Source organism: Ascaphus truei, chromosome 14 (assembly GCF_040206685.1).
Source record: "Ascaphus truei isolate aAscTru1 chromosome 14, aAscTru1.hap1, whole genome shotgun sequence".
NCBI lineage: Eukaryota > Metazoa > Chordata > Amphibia > Anura > Ascaphidae > Ascaphus > Ascaphus truei.
The window spans coordinates 12,656,216-12,673,923 of NC_134496.1; positions in this window are offsets into that span (position 1 = coordinate 12,656,216).

The following is a 17,708-nucleotide window of genomic DNA, read 5'->3' on the forward strand; positions in this document are numbered from 1 at the left end:
CCTGCTTCTGAGCATAGACCCCTTTTCGTGGAATCTGTTGTCGTTTCTGAAGTCCCAGACACTCTTTCCCAAATACCCACTTCAGAGGCCAGCACAGTCGTGGTTGTCCCACTTGCACTGTCTGAGTTCTCCTTTTCCCAAATCCTAGGGTTTAAAGCGAACAGTACATATTATTCTCCTTTCCAAGTGACCCCTTCTGAGATCAGCGTATCTGCTGTTGCTCCCTCAGTACCAGTAAAGTTAGGGCCCTTCTTTTTGAATGATCAGGCTTTCAAGTTTGAGACTCCCTTTATCCCTGACTTTGTAAAACTGCAGTCCCTTCTCACTGTAGTTAAAAGTTCTCCAGCAGCCGCTGAGTTAAGCTTTGCCGCTGCCAAATCTTCTGTTATAGAAGCAACCTTGCCTAGCTTACTTCTGTCTGCCCTATCTGTGATGCCTATCACCTTTACTAAAATTTCTGTTTTGCAAGGTATTTCTCCTAGTAAATCTGTGATACCTGCCATTCCTTTAATCAGTTCCAAAACCCCTGTCACTAAGTCTCCCATGGAGTCTGATGCCCTCACTAGGGATTCTCAGGGACCCAATTCTGTAACAAGCAAGATGTCCCTTGTGTCTGTTGGAGAGTTTACCCCAGTTTCTCTCACGGATCATGCCACAGCCTCCGGGATGATTAAAAATGACTTTAAGTCTGGGATGCCCATTCCTGTAATAATACTGTTTCACGCTGATTCGCCCACAGTATTCGGGGTATCCACTACTGACTGTATGTCTACTACCACGAACTCAGGGGTATCGCATTTGGAACGTTCCCTTTTTTCAGAAGATCCCGTCTTTAAAATGGACTTATTTTTCTCTGTGTCTTCCACAATACTTGGGGTACTTGCTATTGACTGTCCTGTCCCAAAACTAGGGTTACCTCTCAAAAAGGTGCCTGGAGCTACCGATGTTAAAGACCCTATGTTTAAAACAGTAACAATTTGCATTGCTTCTCCCACAGTATCATGTGAGACCTGGGTACCTGGGACCTCCACTCCGAAGCCAAGCTCTAGTTCTCTGTCTTCTTTCTCTGTGTTGGAGGCACCCAGCTTTAACCCCAAGACTTTTTTCCCTAAGGTTGATGCACCGCTTAACCGCCTGCCTTGTTTTTTGGATAAAATCTGTTTTCTCACCTTTCAAACAGACTCCTTACTCGCAGGTCTCTGTGCGGTGCCCAAAGTGCCCAATCTGTATGGCAATTGGCCTCTCCCTAAGACGAAGACACCCTTACTGGACCTCGTCGCTTTACCTGAAGCGTCCGTTCCTGTTCTCTATGGGTCCACTATGGGTATAGACATGCTTATTATGTCCTTCGCCAAGGCCACAATTTCGGATTTGATTCTCTCTAAAGATCACAAACCAAAGGAAGCGGATCCTTCTTCAACTGCCAGTACCATGAGTTGCATACACACTGCTACAGACTCTCGCAAATTGCTTGGGATAGCAACCCTGCTTGGTATCAAAAGTACCGCTGCAATAGTGTGTAGTGAACCCTCCCGCCCCATTCCCTTGCTAACCACCACCCGGAATTCCTTGGAAGCTAAAGACTCTCGCAACTTCCTCCGTGCTGATTTCACCAAAGACATTGCCTTCTCTGAAGGTCCCTCTGCCATTTTTGTCCGACAATCTGTGTCCTGTGTCCCATACTCTTGGACTATTACTATGCACCGGACACCTGGCTACCGTCCTTCCGATGTTCCCATTCCGGAGCCCTCAGGTCCCATTGTCCATGTACCAAGAACTGCAGTACCACCGCTGTCTTTCATGGCACTCGCCAATGTACATCTGGATTGTGGACCTAATTCTCGCCGGAGACACTTCAGGAACAACTCAATGTCTCCCAGACCTATGAATGGTCCTGTTCACCCAGGCTTTTCACCCAGTGGTGGGGGTACTGTAAGGAATCCCAACAAACTATGGGCTTTCAACGCCACCTCTCGCCTAAGGAGGTTTAGGAACAATTCCATGTCCCCCAAATCTGTGATGGATCTTGTTCGTCCGGAGGTCTCACCTGAAGGGGGGGGGTACTGTAAGGAATCCACTACTGGCTTTGACTTTTGCCTTGCAGACCTGTGCAGTTGCAGGCTTCCTCTGGCAATCTATGGCACAGGTGCTGCCTCTCATTGCAGCTTCTGCCCTGTGCTACTTCATTGGAGGAATTCTCACACACCCTCCTCCTGTGATTGGATCTCCGCCCTTTATATTCTAGGCGTTGGCTCTGAACCAGCGCCGAGCATAAATATTCCTACCTCTATGTTACTGTCTCTGCCACAAACCACCCCAGGCCTCTCTCCTAGCGTTCTTACCTTCCAAGTTCCTGAGTATCCAGAGGCCTGGTCCTGGACGTCTGTGCTGAAGCGTTGTTGCCAGCACTGGCCTGCTGCTATCTCCTTGCAGTGGCCTACCCTGGACGTCTGTGCTGAAGCGTTGATGCCAGCACTGGTAACTGCTGCATTCCCTCCTAGCAGTAGCTACCCTTCTTGTCCTGTGGCCTGCCGCTATTCTCCTGTAGTGGCCTATCCTGGACGTCTGTGCTGAAGCGTTGATGCCAGCACTGGTACTGCTGCATTCCCTCCTAGCAGTGGCTACCCTTCCTTTCCTGCGGCCTGCTGCTATCTCCTTGCAGTGGCCTGCCCTGGACGTCTGTGCTGAAGCGTTGATGCCAGCACTGGCCTGCTGCTATTCTCCTGCAGTGGCCTACCCGGGACGTCTGTGCTGAAGCGTGTTGCCAGCACCGGTACCTGCTGCATTCCCTCCTAGCAGTGGCTACCCTTCCTTTCCTGCGGCTTGCTGCGATCCTCTTGCAGTGACCTGCCTTGGACTTCTGCGCTGAAGCGTTGGTTCTTCCCGACGCTGCCCTGCGGTGAACTTCGGCCAGCCTGCTGTCTCCTCCTGCTGAGATCGGCGTCATGGGCCGAGGCCGCTCCTCGCGCAGAAGCCACCCCCGCGCTCACGCTCCTAAGCTGAAGCGGGGAAATCCTGACTACCTGTTGCCGAACTCCTGCTTCCATAACGACGATGCTGCCTTCTCCAATCCTGACCCTGCGATGTACGACTACGAACTGCGCACTCCGGATCAGTCTGCGTGGACTCAGGTCGGTGATTATATAACCCCACCTCAGCCCCGCGGTCCGGTCCCGGTTTGTGGCGAGCATCGGCGTAACAGAATTATAGGGAGAGATATAAAAGCTCCCGCCATCGGAGAGTTATAGAGAGATATAAATGCTCCCGCCATCGGAGAGTTATAGAGATATAAATGCTCTCGCCATCGGAGAGTTATAGATATATAAATGCTCCTGCCATCGGAGAGATATAGAGAGAGATATAAATGCTCCCGCCATCGGAGAGTTATAGGGAGAGATATAAATGCTCCCGCCATCGGAGAGTTATAGAGAGATATAAATGCTCCCGCCATCGGAGAGTTATAGAGATATATAAATGCTCCCGCCATCGGAGAGTTATAGGGAGAGATATAAATGCTCCCACAATCGGAGAGTTAGAGGGAGATATATAAATGCTCCCGCCATCGGAGAGTTAGAGGGAGAGATATAAATGCTCCCACAATCGGAGAGTTATAGAGATATATAAATACTCCCACCATCGGAGAGTTATAGGGAGAGATATATAAATGCTCCCGCCTTCGGAGAGTTAGAGGGAAAGATATATTAATGCTCCCGCCATCGGAGAGTTATAGAGAGATATATTAATGCTCCCACAATCAGAGAGTTAGAGGGAGAGATATAAATGCTCCCGCCATCAGAGAGTTATAGAGAGATATAAATGCTCCCGCCATCGGAGAGTTAGAGGGAGTGAGATATAAATGCTCCCGCCATCGGAGAGTTAGAGGGAGAGAGATATAAATGCTCCCGCCATCGGAGAGTTATAGAGAGATATAAATGCTCCCACCATCAGAGAGTTATAGAGATATAAATGCTCTCGCCATCGGAGAGTTATAGATATATAAATGCTCCCGCCATCGGAGAGATATAGAGAGAGATATAAATGCTCCCGCCATCGGAGAGTTATAGGGAGAGATATAAATGCTCCCGCCATCGGAGAGTTATAGAGATATATAAATGCTCCCGCCATCGGAGAGTTAGAGGGAGAGATATAAATGCTCCCGCCATCAGAGAGTTATAGAGATATATAAATACTCCCACCATCGGAGAGTTATAGGGAGAGATATAAATGCTCCCGCCTTCGGAGAGTTAGAGGGAAAGATATATTAATGCTCCCGCCATCGGAGAGTTATAGAGAGATATATTAATGCTCCCACAATCGGAGAGTTAGAGGGAGATATAAATGCTCCCGCCATCAGAGAGTTATAGAGAGATATATTAATGCTCCCACAATCGGAGAGTTAGAGGGAGAGATATATTAATGCTCCTGCCATCATAGAGTTATAGAGAGATATATTAATGCTCCCGCCATCGGAGAGTTATAGAGAGATATAAATGCTCCCGCCATCGGAGAGTTATAGAGAGATATAAATGCTCTCGCCATCGGAGAGTTAGAGGGAGAGATATAAATGCTCCCGCCATCGGAGAGTTAGAGGGAGAGATATAAATGCTCCCGCCATCGGAGAGTTATAGGGAGAGATATAAATGCTCCCGCCATCGGAGAGTTATAGAGATATATAAATGTTCCCGCCATCGCAGAGTTATAGGGAGAGATATAAATGCTCCCGCCATTGGAGAGTTATAGAGATATATAAATGTTCCCGCCATCGCAGAGTTAGAGGGAGATATATAAATGCTCCCGCCAGTGGAGAGTTAGAGGGAGAGATATAAATGCTCCCGCCATCAGAGTGTTATAGAGATATATAAATGCTCCCGCCATCGGAGAGTTAGAGGGAAAGATATATTAATGCTCCCGCCATCGGAGAGTTATAGAGAGATATATTAATGCTCCCACAATCGGAGAGTTAGAGGGAGAGATATATTAATGCTCCCGCCATCGTAGAGTTATAGAGAGATATATTAATGCTCCCGCCATCGGAGAGTTATAGAGAGATATAAATGCTCCCGCCATCGGAGAGTTATAGAGAGATATAAATGCTCCCGCCATCGGAGAGTTATAGAGAGATATATGAATGCTCCCGCCATCTGAGAGTTAGAGGGAGAGAGATATAAATGCTCCCGCCATCAGAGAGTTAGAGGGAGAGATATAAATGCTCCCGCCATCAGAGAGTTATAGAGAGATATAAATGCTCCCACCACCAGAGAATTATAGAGATATATAAATGCTCCCGCCATCGGAGAGTTAGAGATATAAATTCTCCCGCCATCGGAGAGTTAGAGGGAGATATATAAATGCTCCCGCCATCGCAGAGTTAGAGGGAGAGATATAAATGCTCCCGCCATCGGAGAGTTATAGAGATATATAAATGCTCCCACCATCGCAGAGTTAGAGGGAGAGATATAAATGCTCCCGCCATCGGAGAGTTATAGAGAGATATAAATGCTCCCGCCATCGGAGAGTTAGAGGGAGAGATATAAATGCTCCCGCCATCAGAGAGTTATAGAGATATATAAATGCTCCCGCCATCGGAGAGTTATAGAGATATATAAATGCTCCCGCCATCGGAGAGTTAGAGGGAGAGATATAAATGCTCCCGCTATCGGAGAGTTAGAGGGAGAGATATAAATGCTCCCGCTATCGGAGAGTTAGAGGGAGAGATATAAATGCTCCCGCCATCAGAGAGTTAGGAGAGATATAAATGCTCCCGCCATCGGAGAGTTATAGAGAGATATATTAATGCTCCCACAATCGGAGAGTTAGAGGGAGAGATATAAATGCTCCCGCCATCGGAGAGTTAGAGGGAGATATATGAATGCTCCCGCCATCGTAGAGTTATAAAGAGATATATTAATGCTCCCGCCATCGGAGAGTTATAGAGAGATATAAATGCTCCCGCCATCGGAGAGTTATAGGGAGAGATATTAATGCTCCCGCAATCGGAGAGTTATAGAGATATATAAATGCTCCCGCCATCGGAGAGTTATAGAGAAATATATAAATGCTCCCGCCATCGGAGAGTTATAGGGAGAGATATTAATGCTCCCGCCATCGGAGAGTTATAGAGAGATATATAAATGCTCCCGCCATCGGAGAGTTAGAGGGAGAGATATAAATGCTCCCGCCATCGGAGAGTTAGAGGGAGAGATATAAATGCTCCCACCATCGGAGAGTTAGACGGAGAAATATAAATGCTCCCGCCATCGGAGAGTTAGACGGAGAGATATAAATGCTCCCGCCATCGGAGAGTTAGAGGGAGAGATATAAATGCTCCCGCCATCGGAGAGTTAGACGGAGAAATATAAATGCTCCCGCCATCGGAGAGTTAGAGGGAGATATAAATGCTCCCGCCATCAGAGAGTTATAGAGATATATAAATACTCCCACCATCGAAGAGTTATAGAGATATATAAATACTCCCATCATCGAAGAGTTAGAGGGAGAGATATAAATGCTCCCGCCATCGGAGAGTTAGAGGGAGAGATATAAATGCTCCCGCCATCGGAGAGTTAGACGGAGAAATATAAATGCTCCCGCCATCGGAGAGTTATAGAGATATATAAATGCTCCCGCCATCGGAGAGTTATAGAGATATATAAATGCTCCCGCCATCGCAGAGTTAGAGGGAGAGATATAAATGCTCCCGCCATCGGAGAGTTAGAGGGAGAGATATAAATGCTCCCGCCATCGGAGAGTTATAGAGAGATATATTAATGCTCCCGCCATCGGAGAGTTACAGGGAGATATATAAATGCTCCCGCCATCGGAAAGTTACAGGGAGAGATATAAATGCTCCCGCCATCGGAGAGTTAGAGAGAGATATATAAATACTCCCACCATCGGAGAGTTAGAGGGAGAGATATAAATGCTCCCGCCATCGGAGAGTTATAGAGAGATATATTAATGCTCTCGCCATCAGAGAGTTACATGGAGATATATTAATGCTCCCGCCATCGGAGAGTTATAGATATATATATAAATGCTCCCGCCATCGGAGAGTTAGAGAGAGAGATATAAAGGCTTCCGCCATCGGAGAGTTAGAGAGAGAGATATATAAATGATCCCGCCATCGGAGAGTTAGAGAGAGAGATATAAATGCTCCCGCCATCGGAGAGTTATAGGGAGAGATATAAATGCTCCCGCCATCGGAGAGTTATAGGGAGAGATCTATAAATGCTCCCGCCATCGGAGAGTTATAGGGAGAGATATAAATGCTCCCGCCATCGGAGAGTTATAGGGAGAGATCTATAAATGCTCCCGCCATCGGAGAGTTATAGGTAGAGATCTATAAATGCTCCCGCCATCGGAGAGTTATAGGGAGTATTTTCCCTATATTTTCAAATATATTGATTTTGACAGAAGAAATATAATTTCTAATGAAGATGTTTTAGGAAGCAATAAAAAAAATGGGATCCGTTCTTAAAATGATTGTCAGAGGAAAGACGGGCCCTCATATTGGGGTACAAAGAAGGGGCAGTTTGGTATAGAAAGGCCTCCAGATATAATTAAAATATTATTCATATGTAATACGTGTTCATTTCCATGGCTGTTTAGAAAAGGCAACATGAAGAAATTACACAAAGGTATTTATATGTAATATACTCAGTAGGAATAGAGGCGCTGACTCTCCCGCCACCCCTCTAGTTGCCTGCTAGCTGCCTGTGAACACGGAGAATAAGGACGGTTTGCTTTACCCTGATATACTTACCTTTACTGCGGATAGCTGTTCACGGCAGAGCTAGATGATTGCATTACTCTGTGATTTCTGCTTAAGCTTTCATTCTTGTGTCTTAGAGAGGGGGGATAAGGATCAAGGGAAGTACCTTGAGGTTCCTGTGAACCCAAGGGAACGGGCCAGAAGAAAGGGTTTCCTACCCTGAAACGTTGCCCCTCTTACCCTACCCCAGTGTCTTTATATGTGTTTCTGTTCCCCATACCCTCATTTGTACCACACACATCCCTTCCCTCTGAATCTCCCCCCCCCCCTAGTGAGATAATTAGAGCTGTATACTGTACTTTGCTAAATGAGTCACTGAGCAGTTCCAATTTGGTACATTTATATTATTTACGCTATTAAATTTGTGGCTTATTCTGAAACTATCTACGTGTTTCTATCTATTATAGTGTGCTGGAGCCTACTTTGGGATTTAGATGATTTTGAGTGGGGTTGTTTGGGCCCACTACGCTTCGTGCACCTCAACATTTTTCATCGTATTTTCTGGTTTAGAGTGCTGTCTATTATTGTTTATATTGTAATCTGTTTTGGTATAGAAAACCCTGCTAAATAAAGGTCTACACTTACAGAATAAAAGATCAATATGGGCAGTGATCATAAACTCAGATGAATTGGCCCGAGAACCCCTCCTTCAGGTATCAGCTGGGCTCATCTGCTAAACGTATTACTCCAATGAGATCCTCCTGTAATAAAGGTCTCCCGAGAAAGCACACCGCCTCAATGGCTTTTACACAGGGGTATGCATCCAGATAAGGAACCAAACCAGGATGTACTGACGTACAAAACAATTTAATGAATAAAATAGAAACACATAAAGGATATGTCCACTGGAGTACTCCACACCGGTACCTCTGACACAGAATAAAGTCCCACACACCAACAGCTCAACTCCGACACCTTAGCCTGTGTGGTAGATCCCACGGAGTGTACTCCTGCAGCTTGAAAGGAGGAAACGCCCGCGTCCCTCACTACCTGCAGCTCCATGCACCCCACACAACGCCTTTCCGTCACGTGATGAGTGTACCTCACGTCTCTCGAGACTTCAGTGCATAATTTCCAAAAGTAGCTTCTTGGTGTGTTTCCTTCCTCCACAGTACACACCAGACCCCTCTGCCCTACTAGTTCCGCGTTCTGCTTCTTCAGGGTCTTTTCTCTCCTGTGCGCTTTAGGTCCTTTTCTGGCGCGTGACTTTTCTCTCTCTGGGTGAGAGATTTGGGCAGCTGCAGGGAGAGCTTAGTCATTACTTTTGATACGGTAACCTGTTTTTTGCTGCTGTTTTGTTATTAGTTTTGCGCATCCCTGTTTTTTCTTGCTGCTAAGGTAAGACCTTAACCTTAGCCCGTACCCCAAAACCCCCTAATACTACCGCTACCCCATACCCTAAAAACCTTAACCCCTTATCCTAAAACCCCTAAAGTTATCCCCTTGCCCTACAACTTACCTTACAGCACAAGCGGCCGCAGCGGCCGGTCCCTTTGCCAGTGGGGATTTGGTTGCGGTGGGATGGCCGCGTCCCTTTGCTGGTGGGGATTTGGTTGCGGCGGGATGGCCGCGTCCCTTTGCCGGTGCATGGGATATATTAGCTGGGGTTTGTTCTGGGCCTTTTGCAGGTCAGGATTTGTGGTACTGAATTTGCAAATGAAACATTGTGCTATGAAAGAATTAAAAGTAGTGGGGAGAATTAAACAGGATTTTATAGGATCAGGATTTTATAGGATCAGGCTTTTATGCTGATACCAGGCACATTGTAATCATAAGACCGGGGGAATGGTGGGTATAATAGGGAGAGGGAATGTTATTCACAGAAAAGAAAGCAGCCCTATAAGCAAAAATAATAGGATCTGTAATCTCCGCTTCCTATAATTCAGTTCATGAGTTAGATCCTGTTAGAGTCTATTGGGCCAGCTGATGTGTGTATAAAAATGTGTTTGTGTGCATATATATATATATACACTTAGTTAAGTTATGGTGGGTAAAAAAAGTGACAAAAACCCTCCACAGCAAAGCATATAGCAAATGGCAATATTACTGTGTGCTCATTTGCATTTCTATAGGGAACCATGTTTATGGTTTTGAAGCAAAAGGTGGCACTGAGTGCTCATTTGCATGTCATTTCCCAGAATCCCTTGCTGCAGTGGAAGTGCTGGGTGATAATGGTGAAGGGCGTGAGAGCGTACCTGCACCGCCCTGCCGCTGACGTCATCGGCTAGGAGTTTCAGAGAACGCCATTCAGGAAGGCTCCCTAGTGCGCATCAGGCTGTAGACAAGTTGCGGACGGCATCCGTGAGTCATATCGTCATCCCCCATTTACTGTAAGTGTGGGTGATTTGTGTTTTAAAGTTTTTTAATAAAGTGTAAACGTATTACACCATTGTGTCAATCCTCTGTTCCTGCATGACATGCCTGACATACGTCCCCTGTGAGTGCTGGTCGCTGCATGGAATAAGAGATCACTGCTGCCGGTCACGTGGGATCCGTGAAACACTGAGACAGAGCAGAGACACAGTTACAGATTCTCTCCCTTGAACGCACAAGATAATATCTTGTAAGTAGGGTTTCTTTGTCCGTTGGTTCAGAGTGGGGTCAGGAGTAGTGGCATACTGCGCAATTGGTGTGTACCTCTTATGTTTCCCCAGAATCACTGCGGACATCGTTAAAGGGAATTATCAACTCCCTGGGACTCTGTGAAAATATCCTGTACCATCCATCTGAGAATTTTTCATCCGGGACTTTCCATTTGGATCACGGTATCTGGGACATTTGTAGCGCCGGGACTTTTATTTTGTATTTGTATTTATTTCACAGGTTGGGAAGATCTGTTTATTAGTTTCTCTGGCAGCTTATACACCACTTAGAAGTGGTTTTCACTTACTTTGAGTGATCACGTTCACATCACCAATTTATTGCTATTTTTCACACTATTGTGAGTAAATTGCACATTGTAGATTAGCGCTTGTTAAGGGTATTATTGTTGTTTGTAATGCAAATGAGCATACAGTAATATTTCCATTTGCTATATTCCTCAGGGTGAGAAGGGCCCGTTTGTGGGTCCGAAATGTTGGTGATTTGTGTCATTTTTTCTACAATATATGTTTATTTTTCACAAACCTGAGTGCTGTCTGCTGATTCCCATGCGAACAGTATCGTATGTTTATCTACGTTTTATGGGACATGCACCTACCTAAAGGAGCTATATTGGACTGCCGGCTGTTCATCTTTTTCTATATATAAATATATATATATATCATCATTATCTTCAGCCCGTGTCTCCCCGCTGTGTTAGATGTAAAATGAAAGTTCCTACCTGGGTTTAACTATCGCTGACAATCTGTCAATCGAAGGTGAGCTAAACATTTGTATTGGAAGGACACTAATCAACATCAGTAATTATACAAGAGAGCAACAAAAAATAACAGAACCCCAAAATAAGCGTATATCGAGCCTGTGACCTCAGCAGTCTCTTTTACAGCAGTGATTACTGGATAACATCGGCCGGCCATATTAAGCAATTAAACAGCTTCCATATACTCAGCCTACGTTGCATCTATGCAGGACCGGGCCATGGGTTTCATGCGCCCTGCGTGAAACTTAAAATTTGTGCCCCCCCCCCCCTCCCAAAAAAAATAAACAGTGGCATATACCGGTACTTGTGATTCAGGATTGAGGTCAATAACGTGAAATGTTCTCACATGGATCCTGTCTGCGCCTCGCCTGCAGTAATAGAGCCAGTAGCACAGAATAATTCAATAACTCCTATTTTTACTTTCATATGGGGTAGGTTGAAGTTTCTATTAAAATAATTGTAGGTTGGGATTTTTTTTAAATTTATTTTTTTAAGACCTATGCAAGGGGCTGCAGGGGGTGCGACACAAAATAAAAATAATATGGCGCCAAAATACCGGAAAAGAAAAAGAATTTAAAAAAAAGATAAATACAAAATAATAAGAGGAAAAAATAATTATTAATATTAATGCGCCCCATGGCGACCGCCTAGTTTCGCCTCATGGATGGGCCAGCCCTGCAACTACCAATTCTTTTCGTAACACAAAGTGATCAACACAGAGGTCTTGGAACAGGCCAGGATCCCAAATATAGTCTCATTCTTGTTCGATCAGCCATACTTTATCATGGATGACGGACTTATTTCTAAGGATTTCCTGTAGTTCTGCTGCTCTAATTGCTCTGTCTGAAGAAGATCCATTAGGCCCAAATGGTCAAGGACTTTATCTGGCACTCATATACTATGCTTGGAGGTGAGAAGGAGCGCAGGATGATAACGTGGTATATGTAAAAGAAAATAAACATATATAGTGCAGATTGTAATCACTGATAATGTTCCTTATAATCTGTAAGAATAGAACTCACAAAAACCATCGTATAATATCACATGTCAGAGATCCATCTTTCTCTGACTGGAGCCCTTTCAGCCGCAAATGCCAGGATATCCCTCAATAGGTGAGTATGGTATATATGTAAAGAAAAAACCACAATAGTGCATACTATTCGAACCAAGTATATTAAAAGATCATCACGAGTAATATGAACTCACATTTTCCATACAATTATCAGGTAGGGGAGAGAACCGCCGATAGATCTGGAGGACAGTTGCAAGCAGCTTTCCAGCGTCTCACTCGCTCCTCGCTGTGTGCTTCCGCGTGCGTCACTGCCGTCGCGTCACTTCCGCTACTGCGTCACAGCTGAGGGCGGAAGTTCAATCTAGGTCTGGTGCCAGCTCTGATCTTGCCAGTCCCTCCGATCGTAGGTTCTCTGCTTCAACTCTACGCGTTTCGCTAATTGCTACATGAGGAGTTGTAATGACATGGGACTAACTCAATACTATATATAGGCCCGTCAATCAGAGAATAGAATATTATATTAACCCCCTCAGCGCTCAAACATAGCGCAAGGTCAAAAACCCAGTGAATAGCTTGTACATACATGTAATACAATAATCTTTATTAAATACTAAACAAGAAACATAATTATTTTTAAAAGCATTGCATATGCATATCAAATTGGATATAAATGTAAAATGGGAAGATACCTATTACATATGCATATCAATTGGATAAAAATATATATATAAATATATAATGGAGAGATAGCTAGAGGAAGAGAAGAGATAAGATGTAGTTACTAATACAAAAAGACAATAAAAGTAAGTAAAATATAAATAAAATAAACAAGAATTATAAAACTCAAGTTATAATTTGATAATCCCAAGGAGGTTTGTGCAATAAAAATGTTTAAAAACACCTAAAGAGTAAAAAGACCTTTAAAACTTCTAGGTTTAAAAGGCACCTATATCTATGTCCACATTGAGACCATGGGGGGCCAGAGTCTGCATTTTATGAATCCAATAAGTTTCTCTTTTGGCTAGACTATTCATCCTATTGCCCCCCCTCCAATGTGTTGTCACCTGTTCTATACCCATATAGTTTAAAAATTTAGGATGTGAGATGCAGGGGGGGTGGAATGTGTGTGGTCTGCAGGGGGCTATTGTGTGTGATGTGGAGGGTGAGTATTGTGTTTTTTGATGTGGAGAGTGAGTATTGTGTGTGTGATGTGGAGGGTGAGTATTGTGTGTGATGTGGAGGATGAGTATTGTGTGTGGGTGAGGGGGAGAGATGGGCGTGTGAGAGATGGGGAGTCACAAACGTTGATGATGAGGGGTGCAAGGGGAGATATATGAAGATAATGAGGATTGCTGGGGAGATATGAGGATGAAGATGATGAGGGGTGCTGGGGGGGATATGAGGATGAGGATTGCTGGGGCAGATATGAGGATGATGAGGGGTGCTGGGAGAGATTGAGGGGTGCTGGAGATATGAGGATGATGATGAGAGGTGCTGGGGGAGAGATTGTCACGCCTGTATGCCTGCAGACCTGGCTAGACCCGAGTACTGAGGTGGGAACGGTATGATACCACACACCCACAGCAGTGGGAGCAAGCCCGGAGTGTGGTATAGCGTTGCTGGGCCTGTTGGAAGAGTGTTAGTATATACTTGCAACGCTTGGGGATGTCTGTAAGAATAGTCATGTCCGTGTGCCAATGTTCAGGAGTCCAGAGGGTAGAATCGTCAGAGTATAAGCCAGATCCTAGGAAGCCAGAGGTAAGCGAAGTGGTATGCGTAGCAGGGTTCAGAGGGATACCAGAGAGCAGAGTAGTCCAGGACAAGCAGGGGTCAAAGCCAGGGAAATCCAAGATAACACAGGAGCAGGAAACAACAGGAACACAGAGGGAGCACAGCATAGGTCAGGTACACACAGGGAAACAGGAACTATGCAGAGCGGGGAAGAAGTGGACAGACAGGGATTATAAAGGAGGGCATACCAATGGGAGAGAGGGGAGGAGTAGAGAGAGAAGTGGGAGATGACAGGGATAGGACAGGAAGAGAAGAGGAGGAGACAGAAGGGGCAGTCAGGGGAATGGCCTGTAGGGCTTGGGAGGCGGTGACAAGGGGAACAGAATAAGAAGAGCATGTGCGCGCACCCTCTGTAAGCTGGGGATGCGCGCGCACAGGTTGCAATACAGAGGCGGCCCGCACGGACCGAGGGAAGGACGCAGGAGGGGCACGGAGCCCAGAGGAGGGGAACGCGAGCGTGACCTGCGACCGCGAGACGGCATGCAGATGCAGAGAGGAGGGAGCAGGTGGGTCAGGGAGACCAGCGGAGGAGCGTGTTCACGCGCCCTCCGTGGGCTGAGGGAGCGCACGCACCGGACGCGTCACCAGGCACGCGGAACGCCGCACCGCGGGGACCACGCAGGGAGGAGGCAACGGGACGGACGCCACCACTGGGGAAGGTAATGTGGGCACCGCAGGAGAGAGGGAGCGGGGAGGATTGTAGCAGGGACTCAGGGACCGCGTGGGTATGCGAGACCTGCGGGGAATGCGCTGTGGGAAAGGGAGAGAGGTAGAAGGCAAAGGAGAGGAGTGGAAAGGAGTAGAAGGGGCAACAGGAGATGGGAGAGAGGGACAAGAAGGGGAAGGAATCTCCTGAGTCGTCACAGTATCCCCCCCTTGAGGATCAATCTCTGAGTGATCCAACCACGGCTTGAGGGGAAATTTCTGATGAAATAGAGAAAGAAGCCTTGGGGCGTGGATGTGATGTGCAGGTACCCAGGAACGTTCCTCAGGCCCGTAGCCCTTCCAGTGTACCAAAAACTGAAGTCTATTTTTAGACAAACAAGAGTCGATGAGAGACTGTATTTCGTACTCCTGTTGGCCCAGGGTGGACACTGGATTGGGTCTCCGAGAGGGATCCGAGAAATGAGGACTGGGAATAAATTCTTTAAGGAGGGAAACATGGAACACGGACGGAACCTTCATTGTGGGGGGAAGATCGAGACAATAGGCAACTGGATTAACCTTCTCTAGGATTTTAAATGGTCCCAGGAATCTAGGGGACAGTTTGGGTGAAGGGATTTTGAGCCTAATATTTTTGGAAGACAGCCACACCAGATCACTAGGTTTGAAGGAAGGACCCCTTTGACGGTGGCGATCTGCCTTGGTTTTTTGTTTGGCAACCGCAGACTGTAAGGACTTGAGGATTTTTTTCCAGGATTCTTGTAAGTTGGTGATATGAGAGTCGGCTGCAGGAACACCAGAAGGAGAAGGTGAGAGAGGGAGACTACTGGGGTGGAAGCCACTGTTGATAAAGAAGGGAGACTCCTGAGTAGACTCGTTCCGCAAAGAATTTATGGCAAATTCGGCCCATGGTAAAAGATCCACCCTGTTATCTTGTGAGTCTGAAATGAAGCATCTTAGATACTGTTCAAGAGTTTGGTTCATCCTTTCAGTTTGACCGTTGGTTTGTGGATGGTATCCAGAGGAAAACAAGAGAGAAATACCCAATCTTTGGGAGAAGGCCCACCAGAATTTTGAGATGAACTGAGACCCACGGTCCGAGATGATAGAAATGGGGACGCCATGTAACCTGAAGATCTCTTTGGAGAAGACGTCCGCCAAGGTGGCAGAGTTGGGAAGACCCTTGAGGGGAATAAAGTGTGCCTGCTTCAAAAACCTGTCAACCACGACCAAAATAGTGTTCATCCCCTTGGAAATAGGCAGTTCAATAATAAAGTCCATCGAAATGTGTTTCCAGGGTTGTTCAGGGATGGGAAGTGGTAGAAGAAGTCCAGAAGGTTTATGATGGAGAGTTTTACTCTGGGCACATACAGGACAGGCGGAGGTAAATTCGAGAATATCTTGATTCATATTAGGCCACCAAAAAGTCAGTTTAATGAGATCTGCCATTCTTTTGAAGCGTGGATGACCAACTGCTCTAGAGGAATGTCCCCAAAGTAACACTTTATGGCGAAATCGTGGAGCAGCATAGAGACGTCCTTCTGGTACCCTGAACCTGCTGGGAATATGCGCTTGTGCCGTCTTGATCTCATCCAACACATCGAAGTTGTTAGCAGAAATTATGCACTTGGCCGGAAGAATGGGTTCCGAGATTTATTTCGCTTCTGTCTCAGAGGCAAACTGACGAGAAAGGGCGTCCGCTTTAACATTTTTGGTCCCAGGAATATAAGAGATGTTGTAGTTGAAGCGAGAAAAGAAGAGTGACCAGCGAGCTTGGCGGGAGCCTAAGCGACGAGCCCCCTCAATATATAACACATTTTTATGGTCAGTGAGAATAGCGATTGGTTCTTTGGAACCCTCCAGAAGGTGTCTCCATTCTTGGAGAGCCAACTTAATGGCCAAAAGTTCGCGATTACCGACATCATAATTCCTTTCTGCTGCTGAGAATTTCCGTGAAAAAAATCCACAAGGATGGAGTTTCTCTTGGGGAGAAGTCCTCTGGGAAAGAACTGCGCCAGCTCCTACGTCTGAGGCGTCAACCTCCAAAGTAAAGGGAGGTATCCGGATGACGAAGGATGGGAGCGGACACGAACGCCTTCTTGAGAATCTCAAAGGCTGAAATGGCCTCAGGTGACCAGGATGAGACGTCGGCGCCCTTTTTGGTCAAGGCGGTGATGGGAAGAGCAATAGAAGAATTTTTTTTGATAAACTTCCTGTAATAATTGGCAAAGCCAAGAAAACGTTGCACAGCCTTGAGCGAATTAGGGAGTGGCCAGTCGAGAACCGCCTTCAGCTTCTCTGAGTCCATGGAAAAACCTTGGCTGGAGATAATATAGCCCAGGAAAGCCGTGGAAGCCTGGTGAAACAGACATTTCTCCATCTTGGCGTAAAGACGATTAGAACGAAGCCTGGAGAGCACAAGTTTGGTATGTTGGATGTGTTCCTCCAGATTTTTAGAAAAAATAAGAATGTCGTCTAGATAGACAATGACAAAAGTTCCCAATACATAATGGAAGATAGATGATATAGAATATTCAGCGCTCGTGCTGCAGATATATACAATATTGGAATAAAAGTCCCCTTGCTGCATGTGTGTGGAGCGTCTCCCCGAACAGCTCCCAGGACAAGGTGATCCCCCCCAAAAAGGGGGGGGGGCACCCTGAAATACAAGAAGAAAAAGTGCACACAATGCGCACCAGGGATTAAAATAATATCATTTATTAGTAAACAATTCACTGGGGGATCCAACCCCACCTCAGTAACAAGGAATTACACAGCTAGGTCCAGTTACAATGAACATGAACCCTAGGATAGACAATGATTAATATAGATCCATTAGCAGCATAACACACAGAAAAAATAAAAATAAAAAACGGAATTAAAAAGACAGTGTAACATAAATAAAACAGAACAATTGATCCTGAATTGATCCTAAATTGACTGTAGTGTGATGAAACAACTATCTGAACTGGCAGGGGGAGACGGAAACTCACACTGGAGCCGAAGGCGGGTCCGCGGCACACGTATAAAGATCCGGATCACGTCTACCACAGAGATGGAATCACCGCCTGGGCTACTTGCAGGCGCCATCTCAGCCCGTCAGCAACACG